General features: G+C 37.4%; 1 protein-coding gene across 1 annotated transcript in view; it reads right to left on the bottom strand.

Moving 5' to 3' along the window:
• Positions 1–12,345, bottom strand: part of sema3b (sema domain, immunoglobulin domain (Ig), short basic domain, secreted, (semaphorin) 3B) — a 95,179-nt gene extending 82,834 nt beyond the window's left edge. Inside the window, exon 1 of the mRNA XM_055048720.1 lies at positions 12,286–12,345. The gene's annotated coding sequence lies outside the window, so the exon portion shown is untranslated. The remainder of the gene's footprint in view (positions 1–12,285) is intronic.
• Positions 12,346–13,408: the final 1,063 nt, after the last annotated feature.

Below are 13,408 nucleotides of genomic sequence, written 5' to 3'. Positions count from 1 at the left end.
ATTTTTCTGCCAATAAATGAATGTGTCAAAGATTCATATTTGAGACATATTACAGACGTAAATACAGACAAAATAGAGACGTATTTTGTCTGTAGTTAGGAAACCATTTTTTTTTCTTTTTCTGGAGGGCAAGGAACATTTCTTCCATCCCCTCTGACTTTCCATGACGTTTAATAAGAACATGAAATGTCCTTGATTGTGCCCGACTGTGTGTTTGTGTGTATGGCTTCACACACCAAACAGGTGCATTTAAGTTGCTTAATAACAGTGAAGGAGCCTTCTGTGGGAGTCTTTGTAGGCAGACAGAATGAAGCAGAAGTCAGTGGTCAGTGATATTATAATAATAGCTTTAAAGTAAATTTTATTTACTTCAGCTCTTAGAAACAGAAGTCCCCTCTGTGCAGATAGACTGATCAGTAGCTCGCAGTCCACTATTGGTAAGTTGGGTGTGTGTGTGTGTGTGTGTGTGTGTGTGTGTGTGTGTGTGTGTGTGGACGCACTGTGTGTGTGTGTGTGTGTGGACGCACTGGTTTGGTTTTATTTTTTTCTTCAAGTATGAGTCTTCATGACATTAATGTTCTGTATGTAAATGTGCGGATGTGTTTCTATGAATGTGTGGTACGCAGATTGGCATTTTTTTTTTTTTTTTTTTTGCTGGCTGTGACTGCTTGGCTGGGAAACGCTTGACTTTTTGACATCTGAGCCCACAGCAATTTGTCAATGATTCACAAAAAAGACAAAGAAAGTGAAAGAGCAACAGGGAAAGACGCTGGGACAAATTAAAATGGAAGGAACAAAAAGGAGGCCAGACGAAAAGAACAACGCGTTCCTTGTGTTGCTCTATGAATCCTGAAGTTCTGGGCAACCCTCCCAGGTCTGGGGGTTGACTCAGAACCAGAACCAAGAATCAGAACCTGGCCTAAATGACTGTGAACTCTGGAGGAAATCAAAAATCGCAACAAAGGTTCAAACGGAGACATTTCATTTATGTATTTTATTTGCGTTTAATATTTTTTGATACAATGATAGGATTTTGATCATTCGTCCTGGCCATGAAAAATCTTTCTGTTTAATATTTTCATTTTTGCTGCAATGACAGACGTGCATGTTTTCACCAAACCTTTTCAGGTGCAAAAAAGCCACAGTGAGAAGAGTTTAAAATAATATATTCACAAACACAAGAAGTATCATAATTACAAAAAACATAAACATGGAATCATGTCAGAATCACGTGTGCCACCGCGTTGCGCCAATTCACTTCTTCCACTTGTCTCTCTTTCAAAGATTTCTCCTTTCAGAGAGAACTTGAGACTAGAATGGCTCTAAAGTAAACACTTGGCTGATCATCCTTCACCCCCTCTGTAGTTCACTGCACTGGGCCTCTTTAATGAGATAAACCGCCTGTCCAGGAAGTGGAATTACCAGCTACTGTATCTAAACTTCACTCGTCCCTTTGTGCTCTGGTCCTCCTCTCTCCTCTTTGTCGTTTTTGTTAGATTTTTCTCCTAATCTTGACCTTTGGCTTCTTCTCTCCCACATGTTTGCTCCCTTATTGAAACGTTTTCTTCTTAGAAAAAGCTTTTGCTCTTACAGGAAGCTCACTTAAAAGAAGAAAATCTATAATGAGATGCAAAAACATTTATGTAAATCAACATGGTTTTGAAGCAGCTGGAAGCGAGTTGGTTTTGATGGATGGGTGAGATTTGATTTAGCCACAACAAAACTGCTGCTTTTGTTTGCACATGTGAGAAAATGGAGGAATTTTAATGCAGAGGCTTGAAACACCTGTCAGTGTGAACCATGTGGTCTTTACCAAAAGAGACATGCAGCAGGGATAAATGATAAGACGTGGATTTTATTAAAATTAGAAGAATAAGCTATCCTTTTGAAGTATTGAACACAGTTTCTTATTTTAAACACAGAAACATTTATATTTCTTTCCTTATCACCTTCTCTTCTCACTTATTATAGATGTAAAATCAGAAGTTTACATAACATGATTATATCCTTTAATATCATATGTTCTCTTTATCTGGACAAACGAATGAACAGAAAATAGAATAAGAGTTTAGGAGTCGTAATTTTACCCTCATGCTCCCAGGTTGACACATTATGCTTTAAGAGGATTCTTAAATGATTCTGAGTTTCCACATGCTTCCTATTCTGAAACTAAACACAAAGGTGGATCTGCTTTAGAAGTTGGTTCACACATCAAACAGCCTCTGTGAACTTAAGCACTTCACACAGTTTAAATGAGGTATTATGCATGCGTCAAATTGAAAGCCCACCCATATATTTGTGTTGAGAGCAAATAGCTATTCATTCTCCTAACCCAGGCGGTTTCCATAACACAGCTTATGCCAAAAAGTAGGGAAAAAGTGGTAGTAATTTTGCCGCCAACGATATAAAAAAGTATTTTGCATTTAAGTTATTCCAAAAAAATGGGATTTGTAGTGAGAGCTGCCTTTTTTGTGCACTTCATTTTCTTTTCAAGCAAGTAGTCTAAACCCTTTAAAATCATCTTATAATTTTTTTTAAGTTTAGAATAACAACAAATGCCTTACGCTGGCTGAATATCTAAGCCACGGGACGTCCCTCAGACCAAAATGACAGAATATGTTTTAAATAAGTGTCGACAGGTTGTTAAAATTCCCGTGAGAGTGGAGCAAAATCTAAACTTTTGTGGGATAAAGACTTTCTTGAAATTGGAAAATGTTTCAATTGAGACTTTTCATGAGAAAAAAACTGTCTCCTTATATTTTGCAGATAATGGGCTTTGAAGGTAGTGTTCAATTAACATATAATTTTTAGCACTGCACCAATTCAAGGAAGTGAAATCTATGTGTTCCCAGTGTTCTGTGAGGAAGCGATGCTGTCTGTATCTATATCATTGATTCCTTTATGAGGCCTTCTTTGACCTTTACTCAGACCAAGAGTTTAGTGTGTGTGGGTGTGTGTGCCTGTATCTCTCCCACACACACAGAAACTCACAGAGTTGTTATGACATGACAGACAGATAAGCCGAGGCCAAAGCCTAACAGACCAAACACACTCGGCCTCCACCGTGGGAACCAAGTGTGTGTTCTGTGTCTAAAACAGCCTGTTTGTCTTTATCATCTACGGTACGGTCAAATTGTCTGGTTCTCTCATCTGTTTTGTTTTTCTTTGTCCAACGTATTTTTAAAAATAAGACGCAGCGAAGGTTAACACAAACTCCAAGGTGAATGTGCGTGAGTCACGCAGGCGTTCCTGTTTGTGGCTGTATGTGATTTGCAGTGCGACTCAAGGACACTCCAACACTGATAAGTGGCTCGACACAACAGCCTCTACATCAGAAAACCTTGAGAGCAAGCCTGCCTCACACACAAACACAGAAACACACACGCATACACACACAGGGAAAGAAACTGATACTTACGGGTAGAAAACAGGTCGCCATTGGGAATGGAAGACAAATGAACGCCACTTTAGAGCGCTGGAAGGGACGAAAACAGATAACACGTATCCACACATTTCAACACTCTTATTGTTTCCATTACCAAGAAAAATGAAGGCCTTCTTGAGCGTGTAAATAACACAAAGTGCCAATAAGCTCTTAAATGACAATTTTATTTTAAACCATCAGGTAACTGTGCAAAACATGCATAGTTGGATCTTATTTGATTCTCATAAAATGTTGAATATTACCAACCCTAGAAAACATAAACAAAAGCTAACAGCTGCCTCTTTCTACATTCATCTAATTGACTCTTCTGTCCCCATTTTTATTCCCTGCCCTCCCCTCTACATCCTTCCTTCTCCGTCCTGTCCTTGGCTTTAATGTGTTCCTCTGTTCCATCTTTTCTCTTGCCACTTTCTGCTTCAATCTTTCTCCCTTATGTCCTTGCCTTGCCTCCTTTGTTCTGTTCTGTCCACTCCAATTATGATCCAGACCCTTTCTAACACTCCGCGCCTCTCCTGCTTCATATGGGTACAAAATCATCAAGCACATTGATGCTTCCTTGTCAACTGGTTTATTAGTGGCATAGAATATTATGTGTGTTCGTTGCATTTTTAAAGAAGCTAATGTCTCCTTGTAACATAAAATAGCAAAAGAAAAAGTGAAAGAAGGAGAAAAGTATGGGACTGATATGTTTTGGCTCCAAAGGGAGGCGTCCAGACCAGATGACCCCTCAGTTCTTTTGAGAAGAAGCGGCTATGCAACGACTTCTCCCTGGTTGTTGAAACTCCTGATATTATCCTTTATGTTGAGTTTATGACCAATTCAGAGCGTCACTTTTTGACTGAGCACTTTTTGACAGGAACTCCTACATCTATTTATCCAACTCACTCCTGATAAAGACCCCGAGATACTTTAACCTCTTCTCTTCAAAGGAAGACTATGTCTTCAGATTCTGATCATGACCACTAGATTGGTGTCAAGGGGCAACCCTTAAGTTTGTTGACTTTGAAAATTTAGCTCTTTGGTTCACTTTACAAGGACCGGAATGCCCTTAAAAGCATCCTATACGTCCACAGCATCCCTTCAATTCCAGCACAAAGACACTATTTGACTATAGTGGCCCTGTCCTTCTGATCCTGCTGAGAATGACTAAAATATTGGCAGCTATTGATGAGCTCAATAAAATCTAAATTAATCAAGCAAAACAAGAACTACATTTTTGTTTACCATTGACTGAATTAATTAAAGGTTAACATAGTTGGAAATGAAAAGCAAAAGGGGGAATAATCAAATATCTAACTCTCCTGTTAGATTCAGAAAGTGATAAAACAAATAAACGTGTCTGCCCATATGATTAATTGAAAATAAGGGAAAAAAAGACCATCAGTGTGAAAAATATTGCAAATTTTAGTGTTTGAGGTTCTCAGGAGTATCTAAACCAAAAATACAACATTAATAAATGTAATAAATACAGAGTGTGAGTAAGAAAACCCCTCAATAGGGATCCGTACACCCCAGGTTGAACAGGCACAAGCAGAGCATTGCACTGTTTTTAGAGTTAGCTGAGTGTTTGGGTGGAGGTGATGAAGGAAGAGGAGGAAGGTGAATCCGAAGATGAGTGAGGAGATGGAGGCAACGGTTTGATGAATGGGATTTTGTGGAGGATGGCAGGCCTTGAATGTGTGCAGAGGGGATAAGAAAGTGACCTAAAGGAGAGAAAGAAGCTGCCAGATGGATTGAATGAAAAAATGAGCCAGAAAAAGAGATGGAAGAGGGAAAAAAAGGAAACAGTGGATAGAGAACAGAAAGATAGAAGGGTTCTAGGAGTAGATTTCACTATTGTCAGAGACTCAGCTTGTGCCAGACATGATTAAAAATGTTGCCAAAAACCCTTAAGCATCAGTAAATCCTTTTGTTGAATTTGAGGAGCTAAAGGGATGAGTGGGTGTGTTTGTAGAATCATGCATTTAAAATAGGAGAAAGAGCTGGGAGGAGCGAGGAAGATGTGATTGAAAAGTTATGAGAGGATTCTCTTTGAGGACCAAATAGGCTTATATAACGCTGCTGCACAGAAAGACAAAGAGTCATGACCAGTAATTTCTGTTTAAATGCACACACATGGTGGACAGGACCCAAGACGTCTCCCCCAGAGAACATGCAGGCAGTGACACATTCAGACAAAGACTTAAATCTGCAGACACGCTCACTGTACATTCACAAGAGATCCAGAAACAGATGGAAAACTGAAAGAAAATCAACGGGAAGATGATGGTATAACGAGCAGATTTACAAAACAAAACGGTTATAAATGCGTGAGCAAAACCCTAAAGATTTAGCTTCTGTCAAGCTTTAGTTCATGAATTTATCTCTCCTGGATAAATCGCTGAAGGCAAACCCCTTCAAAGGTTAAAGCCAAACCTCAATAAACTGGATTTGTCAGGCCTTGAGTTACTTGGAACTTGTCTTGTATTTTATCTTTTCATCAACCTTTCAGAAATAAATGTACAGAGTGTATCGAACGCAGGCTTAATGCACAGACTTTTGTTGAAAGAAATCACTGAGGAGTCTTTAGTTGGGAGTACCTTAAATGCAATTAAAAAATGACCCATGGAAAACCTCACTGCTACGTTGTTGTTTTTTTTTCCTCTCAGACATTTTATTTGGTTTTTACCAGATGTCTGTGTGTGTACTGTGTTAACTTTATACTCTTAAGTACATGTATTTAACTCTCCCAAAGCCTTGGTTGTTATCTTTGACTCATCGTCCACATGAGAAAAGAGAAACGTCTCTGCATCCGTCTTAGCAATGAGACTTCTCTCTTCTCTATCCTGTTTTTCTCATGACTCTTTGAACCCCATTTTATCTCCTTATAATAGGAGAAACTATTTCTAAAAATACAGTATACGGAAATGAACAAGTTTCACTTCATTCATTAACCATAGCTGTTATGGTTAACAGATATATTTGATTTAATATTTGTTTGTTTTAAATTGTGTTTTTTTGTGTTTTTTTTAGTCATGACTAGATTAAAGGACAATGGCTAGTTTTTCCTTTAAAATAATACTACTAATACTACTCTTTGATAAATTTGCAGGTACGTGATTATTATAAGACAGTATGTGTTGTGATATTCATTATCTTTTCTATCCAATGTTCTTTTTTAAAGTGGTCATTTACCCCTGTGGCAGAACACCAGTGAGGGCTTTAAATTATTTGGCAAAGTACACGTTTGCTAGGTTTTCAAGAATCTGCTCTTAAATTACACTTTTAATTATTTTTTTTCTCCCTCACTGGACAATCCACATTTAAATATTCAGTATTAACCATTTTCATCTCAGGTTGCCACTTTGTTATTCATCGATGCACAGATTCAATGATTCACTCGTAACATCCTCACTGTTGCACAACTTTTCAAAGCACAGCAGTTCTTAAACTACAATTTAGGAAACAACTATTTCTGTTCTTATTAAACCTGCAGTAAATTTCTTGGCTTATAAAGAAACTCTAATTTGCTTGTGGAGAATATCTTCAAACTCTGCTCTCCCTTTTCTTCACTTGCTGAAGTAGGTCATGGGTTTTCCACATCAAAAACTATAACAGACTTCCACTCTTTTAATTTTTTTTCCTCACCATCACATTCACCCCGCCCCAAAAAATTACTTTCTCCAGACCGTTTTAAATATTTCTTGGGTTTTCTTTTAGCTTCTTCAAGAACCACTATTCCTCATTAAATGCTCGGTTAAAAACGTCTCTATAAGTATTAGCCTAGCGTTATTTCTTTGACAGAGTATGGCTCCAAAAAACACGAGGGCTTTGTTTTGCGGGTGAAGTTTGGAGCACAAGGACAGCACAAGTCTGCCACAAGTCAAGGCAGACAAAAAGCAGAAACAGTCTGTAAAGCCACTATGGTTTTCTGTGACCAAGCTGAGAAATAAGTTTACACAACCGATTCTGGTCAATATGAACACAAAAGAAACAAAATGTCGTTTTAAGAAACTATTTTCTCCAGATTTTGACTGAATAACTTTAATTTCAGCTTTTAAAAAAATTTGCAGGTGTTCATTTTCTTCAGGTGTCATAATTGTCCTTGAACTTTGCTAGTGATGAATTGACCTGTCAGAGAATCATTTAAAATTCTCCCAAAGTCAAGATGTTTGAGCAAGTTAGTTTAGATTAGAAAAGCCTCACACTGTCTGTGCTTTTTACATATTTTTAAACAAGGATATTTTTTTATAATAAGCATTATCTTGCACAATTTACTTTGTACTCAAAACCTACGTCTCTTATCGAGGAGTCACAGTTAAGCACTCCAAAATCTTTTTACTGCTATATAAATAATCAAGTTTCATTACTGTAATAGAAACTCATGTTTACTGTCTGCCACCATGTTTATGTCCAAGCTTTCATCCGCCGGATCAGTGTCAGTCTGCAAACTTCCTCTCACCCCTTTCTCTCCTGACGTGGCTGGAGTTTCTGCCGATCATTTTCTTCAGCTGTTTTTTCTTTCTTTCTCTCACGGCTGTTTGATTCCATGATGCAAGTCGAGCTGCTCTTCCCTGGAAACTACTCACTCAGCAGCCACATTCAAACCAGCAGGGGAAAGAAAAATATTTTAAGCCACTTAAATTTAGCGATATTCTCTGTGTATTTTAACTCTCCTAGTTCAATTTACGCTTATTTTTAGAATAAGACTAAAAAACTCTGCCGCTCGATGCCACTGCGCTCTTGATGTTGAGCAGTAGAGATGCAGGTGGACGGCCTTTGCTTGGGCTAAAATTATTTTCTTTTAATTGGATTTCAATTTAACCTACTCGGTCGCTCTGAAAAAGGACCTGACATTCCTTGTCGATTTATTGTATTGAGATAAATATGCGAAATAACTGAAAATAAAATGAAACGCTAAAATATTAATTGAACAGTTCAAAGATATTTGAAAATAATAAGTGAGAGACTGATGCATTATTAATCTAAGAGTAGAAATCATACAGCTGTTCTGACACTGACAGATGTGGGGAACCGTCCAGATTTGACCCGGACCCCAACTCTCATCCGTCGTGCTGTAGTTGTGTTACACGCTCCAGTAAGCGGACGTCCACAAGTTGTCAAGTCAGCAGATTTGATAAATACCATTCCTGTGTTTTTTGGGGGGATTTTTTTAAGAAATGTTAACTTTTTAGATTTCTCTTCCTGCTTTACTTCACGGATGGAAGATCATGATGACCTTTAAATGGTGAACACACCATCTTGTCATCAGCAACATTATGAAGATTTTCCAGTGAATCCACATTTTCACTGTAGGCCACTTTTGAGAAAACCTTTCCATGAATCTGTTCAGTTTTTTTTTCGTTATTACTACTGGCTTTCACTGCTCTTGTTGCAGAATTTAATTTGTGCAAACCCTGTATTGTCTATTAGCACTCAGAAAGTTAAGGAGATCTGGGTTGTATTAAATATAAAACTCTGGCAATATGAAGTATCAACTCTTCGAGGATGTTTGCTCAGTTGTTTTTGATTTCCTGGGGACAAAGAGGAAAAATCACACATGACCAAGACTGTTTTAATTTACAGCTAAATGACATCTTGAAAATAATATAACATTTTAGGCGAGATCAGGTTTCCTTCAAACAGCCACGTATGATGGTTTGAAACTGCTGAACAACTTGGTTTTTCAACTTTTATGTTTTTTTTCATTCCCCTTAATAAATGGTTCTTATATAATTTTTGTGACAAATGCAGTTAAAAATATATTTTTTTCATTTTTGAAAAAAACAAAAAAGAAAAACATAGGGAAGTGGTAACTTAAACCTCTTCTCTATGTGTTCATTATATAAGCCCCAGAACAGGACTTTATCACAGCCCTTTTTACTCAAGTTTTATTTTCAGTACATGAAGTGACGGATGTACTGAACATAGCATCTTAAGATCCCATAGCATAGGATCCCTTAAGAGATCCTATGCTGATCTCTTAAGTCCAGAGCAGCCGCTCTTGCTGCTTCTCTTTTCCTCTGGCAAAGAAGATGTGTTTTTAATCAACACTGGAATAAAACTTAGAGGTAGTTGGTTTTTGGGAAATTACAGATCCAATAGACCAATTGTTTAAGCCCAAGCCTGACCAGGGAAGGAAGACTTGATGTGGAGAGATTAGATAATGGCAACAGAGCTAGAAGCAGATGTTGCTTTAAGCATAAAAAAGTTTCACCAATGCTGCTTTATTCCTGATTTTGATCATTCCATGGACAACAAGAAATTAGCTAAACTTTTGTTTTTGTCTGGCTCTACAATACATGCAAACATATTCATATTTAGAGCATAAAGCAGTTGCTACATAACTGCCTTGGTAAATGCTAAGAAAAGTATCTTATGCTAACATACAGCTACCAAAGCATCTGGTTGTTGTGATTGTCATTTTACACATGCAGTGAGTGTTTGAGATGTGACCACAAAGCAGAAGACAACAATAGCTTCCAATATTTATTTTCAAGCCATTACCTTTTGCAAAATGCCTGCTATTAATACAGACTCAAAAACATAAAAAAAAAAACATTTCAAAACTATTGGAGCATGATTCTTCTTTATTTTATTTCAGTCGTACCACAACTCCCTTCTCTGCAGAAATATATGTACTAGAGCCTTGTTTGTGTTTCTAATTGGACATTATTCATCACATTGTTTTTACGCTTAATCCAGTTAATCTATTAAGTCACTAAAGAAAAACATACATGACCTCAGGAGGTCTGCTCCTTTCGTCAGTCGTTCATGTTCCTTTTCTCTCCTATGCTGACCTGGTTTTAATATGATTGTTGGATTTTGTTACCCCTAAATGTTATGTTGATGAATTAAAAGGTTCAAATAATTTAGACCTTAAATTATTTTATCCTTTGTGACATTTTAGTTTTTTCTAGAAGAGGATTTAAGTAAGCTACTTTTCACTAAAAGCTGCTTTGCCTGTGCCCTTAACAAGGTTAACATTTGTGTTTTTTGGCTTTAAGTATACCCTAAATTTCCATTTTTTTAAATCTACTACTGTCCTTGCATATGGTGCAAGTGTAATGCCTAATGGTCATGTTACCTCTGAATTGCCAGATTTTCTGTTCCTCTGCATCCAGAGGCATGTCTTTGTTCTTAGTAACCTTCACTATTCTCCCCTCCCATGGTTAAAGCAGATGTTTGGCTGCTCTGATCATTAACTTTTATGACAAAAAAAGATCTCCAGTAATGCCCACAGATTTTTCTCCCACATATTCATGTTGAGTAGCTCTTTATAAGCCAAGCTGCCATCCTTCCCAGACAGACGGTTTTTAATTTTTAAAATTGTCCACTGCTGTCAATAATATTCTTCTTTTAGCTGTGCTCTCTTTCACACTCAACAGTGCGTTGGTTACTATGCAGTTCTTCCTTAAGGAAAATTTAGTGAGCAAAACCAGAATGCTGATTTCTGAAGATTGTTTTAAATTTGTTTTTAGCAAATAACTGATCTGTCAGCACCGTTGCTTTAAAACTTTCTCGCCCAGCCTGAATGCACTGAAGCATTTCCATAACCATTCATACTCAAATGGGCGCAGTTAAAACCAAACGCCTCGTGTTTTCATACAATTGCATCGCCATCATGACACACTATTTGCCGATTCTGGTAGACGACAAAATAAAAATGAGTAAATATGAATTACACCGCAAAACGACTCAAAACTCAGGCAGAAAAAGACAATTACAATTAAGTTCTGAACATAAAAGCCTTTGAAAAAAAACATATATATCAGATTGTCTTCATTTGTTTGGACAGTACTAGTAAGTTCGTTCCAATGGCGATATATAATATGTTCTGAATATTCAACCGGCCTCAAAGTGGTGCTGCAGATGAAAAATATGCCTGGATTAATATATAAAAACTGTACTTTTGTATCTCTGCCGCATGCAGTTTTTAATTATAACAAAGTTATTTATTCAATGAAGTAAACTGACAGGTTGAAATTAGAGCGTCCTCAAAATAAAAAGAAACGTGGCGGAAACAGGTGCAGCTTTTTTTCTTGAAGGTTTCTTAAGTAAATGTAATTAGTTATTCCTCACCTCTGGACACATCCCCACTGTAAAAAGAAACAAAAAGCAAAGCAACGCAGAGAAAGACGCATGCAGGTCTGCACATGTCCCTCAGTGGTCATTCGGTTTTCACAATCAGCTGCAGAGTGACACGACCAACCTGTGCAGGTGTAGAAGCTCAGCAGCTACGACCACACACACTGTGATCTGAGGCAAAAAAAACGACTGAACAGCGAGTCATCTTCAAGTGGAAATCAATCTGCAAATGTTCACATAGTAGTGAAGGATGTCACGCTTAGGCTGTTTCTTGTCTTCATCCAGTTTTTTAGTTTCACTCTTTTAAAGTAAAGTTAAAGATTTACCAGACAAACTGAACAGACAGCTCTCTGAAATTAATTATAGTGATTCAAAGAACCCTGAGACACAATGCCATCTATATATTTAATAGCGCAACAAAAAATTTTATCTTTATGATACTTAAATACAATTTGCATAATAATTTGGAACACGGTGTAAAACACAACACCTGTTTTTTTAAGCTTTTTTTTTTCTTTTTGCAGGTTTAGCCACGTCTCCACTCAGATTGGATGAGTTTAATTTGGACAAGAGAGCTGATTGATCTCTTGACCTCATCTCATCTCCAGTTTTATACTTGAGAGGTGTTTAAATGATCTTCCCACACAAGTGGCTTTAGAAATGGGGAAAAAAAACAGTTTCCAGGGAAGCCCGGAGCCTTGCTCGCATTTCCATTTTTCAAATTGGAAGAAATTTCAAGTATGTGATTTGTCAAAATGTATGTGTGGTCTCACCTCTAGCCTTGCTGACGGTCTTGTTGCAGAGCTCCTTGGGGGGAGGTTTTGACCCTCAGCCTCTGTTTCTACCCCTGAAGCACATCTCCTGCTGCTCCTTTATCACACTTTGTTTTCCTCGGCTGTCGCTACATGCTTTCACCCCTCCGCTGCTTCTCCTTTCTGGATCAGTATTCAGTCGGCCGTTCTGCACGGCTTCGCTTCCTTTCCAAACAAACTGTTTTCTTTCGGTCAACCATTCTGCAAAGAAATTTCTCCTATTCTTGCTGTACTAACAGCCCATTAACTGTGTGAGGGGAGTGAACCACAAGCGACGGGCAATATGTCAAATCAGGATAATAAAACAAAAAAAAAGACTGGAGTGCAACAGTCTCAACACCTGCTTTCATTCAATCTTCAGAGTAAAAATAAAACAAGAGAGTAGTTTTTTTGGATTATAATTAAAACTCATCATAAATGACTGACATGCAGCTAGCTAATCTACAGCAGTCAACACTGAAAGAGAAACCTTCCCTAATTGCTTGTAAACATTTTGATGACAAGGGAAGGTTTTTTTTTTCTTTTTTTTTTTAAGTGGAGTCAATTTCAGGAAGAGAATGCTCCTTCACACTGACTACTCATGCATGCAGAAAGGTACAATGCAGCTGTTAAGGGTTACAAAACTTCAGGAAATACGAGGTGCAAAGAGCAATAAGACAGAACTGTGAACTCGTAGCGATACCTTTAAACAGGATCAGTTAGAAAAGAGATTTACTGCTAAAGAAAGAAAGGGTCATTTATCTGGAACATCATCTTTGATCAAGTTTCAAAGCAAGATAAATATAAGTAAACATTCTCAAACAACTACATATTTCTCATTATATTGTTTTTCCTCAAACAAGCTGGATAAGTGACTGAGGGTTTCAGCAGACATCACCACTCATCTTAATGTGTTAAACAAGATCAAATGAAGGTCAAATAGTAAGTAAATAATTGACAAGCCTTCGTTAAAAAAATAAAAATCAGGGTTTTTTTGTCCATTTTTATTTTTTTTTTTTAATTTTATTTAAAAATGTAATTTTCCACAATGGCCCCATTCTGGACCCCAGCTGGTTTAAATGAAGCAGTAGCACAAAAAACTGAA

Source organism: Poeciliopsis prolifica, unplaced genomic scaffold, assembly GCF_027474105.1.
Source record: "Poeciliopsis prolifica strain line A6 unplaced genomic scaffold, Auburn_PproV2 SCAFFOLD027, whole genome shotgun sequence".
In the NCBI taxonomy this organism is placed as follows: Eukaryota; Metazoa; Chordata; class Actinopteri; order Cyprinodontiformes; family Poeciliidae; genus Poeciliopsis; species Poeciliopsis prolifica.
This window is presented reverse-complemented; position numbering and strand designations above follow the sequence as displayed.